The following is a 2065-nucleotide window of genomic DNA, read 5'->3' as shown; positions in this document are numbered from 1 at the left end:
GGCGGGTGGGTGGCTCCGCAAACCAGAGCGGTCAGTGCTTCTGCCCCGCTTTGCCCCTGCCCCCAGGCCTGTGGCTTCCTCCCGGCCAAGGGCCTCCTGGGGACTGCGCCTCTTTTTCTTGGGTGGGATGTCGTCCAGTGGGATGGTCTCTGGCAGGTTGGGGACGCTGGCTGGCGCGGGGCGCTCAGCCTTCTCGCCACCCGCCTGTCCCAGTGTGGGCACCACCTGGCCGGAGATGATGCCCGGCAGCAGTGGCAAGCAAGGCAAAGCCACCTGGGGCTACGTCTGCAGTACCTTCTCCACCAGTTGGGCCGTGCGGGGCCGATGGTGCTGGGAGGCAGCTGGGGGCTGGCCAGGGGACTCGGCAACAGGATCTGCAGGGAGCTCAGATGGGGGATCTCCGGAGGACCCTTCAGGGGATCCTTCTGGGATTTACCACAGGACTGTCCTGTGAAGTCTCCTCTGAACTCTCTGGAGAGGTCCCCAGAGAGCTCTTCTAAGAAGTCTCCAAGGCACTCAGTGGCAGCCAGGTCAGGAGGACAACCACCACCATGCCCTTCTTCTCCTTGGGGTCCTGCAAGGGGGACGCTGCCATCCCCCCAAAGGGGCTGGAGGCCCCCAGCGTCGCTGCTGCCAGGCAGTCCTTGGGGCACTCACCCTCTGCCCCATTCTCCAAAAGTTGGAGATTTCACCAAAGAACAGCTGGCAAGGCTGTCGGGGACATCGGGGAAAGGGTTTTTACCGTTACCAGCATCACCACTGCCACTTGCTCCTTGTTGCAGCCACCCTCTGCCCTGTACTCCAAGACATAGGGGAGCTTGTTCAGGTAGGTGGTCAAGTTGGGGATGTCGGGGACATTGGGAACAGTGTCCTCACCATCCTCTAGCCCCACTGTCACTGCTCGCTCCTTGAGGCAGCAGTCATCTGCCACTTACTTGGAGAGGACAGGGGGCTCATCGATGACCTCAGCGGTCAAGTTGGAGACATTGCCTGTCAAGACAATGTCCTTCCTGTCCCCTAGCTGCGCTGCCATTGCTTGGTTCTGGGGGCAGTTGTCATCTGCCACATACTCTGAGAAGTCGTGGAGCTCATTGAGGTGCTGGCAAGGCTGTTGGGGAAACCAAGGACACCAGGGACAGTGTTCTTGCTGTCCCCCAGCCCTGCTGCCACAATCACTCCTTAGGGCAGCCACCCTCCGCCACGTACTCAGAGAGGCCACGGAGCTGCTTGAGGAAGTTGGTATAGTTGGGGACATCATCAACGGTGACCTTGCTGTCCCTCAGCCCTGCCACCATTGCTCGCTCTTTGGGGCTGCTGCCCTCTGCCCTGTACATGGACAAGTCAGGAACCTTGTTGAGGCAGCTGCTCATGTCAGGAGTGCCACCCTGGGGCAGCCGCCCTCCACCATGTACTCAGAGAGCTGGTGGAGCTCATTGAGGAAGGCAGTCAAGTCAGGGACATCGGGGACGGCGTCAGATGAAAATTGCAAATATCAAAGGAAGCACTCCTGAAAGGAAGATACAAAATGCTTCCAACCAATATAAACCTGTACACATCTTCTGGGGATTGTCTCAGGTATATTATTGCATAGGAGCCTACGAAGAATGCAGCATTTGCTTGTTTTTTCTGAGCAAAGCCAGTATAATAAATTATTTTCTTCCATATCAATGCAAATGACTTGTCCTTAGAAGAGGCTGTCCTGAAAGGCCTATCAGATTTCCTTCACCCCTCAGAGCTGCTTCCCATGGTACCACTTGTATCAATCCCCCGATTACATGACCCCCCAGGTCTGTGCTCTGCTGCTGGCCTTGCTCACTGCCCTTTGGCATCCAGGATCCCACCCTGTCCTGGTCATGACAACCCAGGCTGACACTGATTATCACATCCCTGACCAGCTCTTTGTTGCTGTCAGGAGAGGCCTCAGCAAAGGCAGCTGGCCCCTGCTGGCTTCCTGTTGGCCACCGGCGTGGTCACTGCTGCTGAGAAAGCAAAGTCAACCCGGCCCCAGGGCAATACAAGCTTTCCTCAGCTGGCCGCCCGCCTGTGCTCTGCCAACCCCCACACC

The sequence above is a fragment of the Caloenas nicobarica genome, chromosome 14 (genome assembly GCF_036013445.1).
Source record: "Caloenas nicobarica isolate bCalNic1 chromosome 14, bCalNic1.hap1, whole genome shotgun sequence".
Lineage (NCBI taxonomy): Eukaryota > Metazoa > Chordata > Aves > Columbiformes > Columbidae > Caloenas > Caloenas nicobarica.
Note: the sequence above shows the minus strand (reverse complement) of the source record.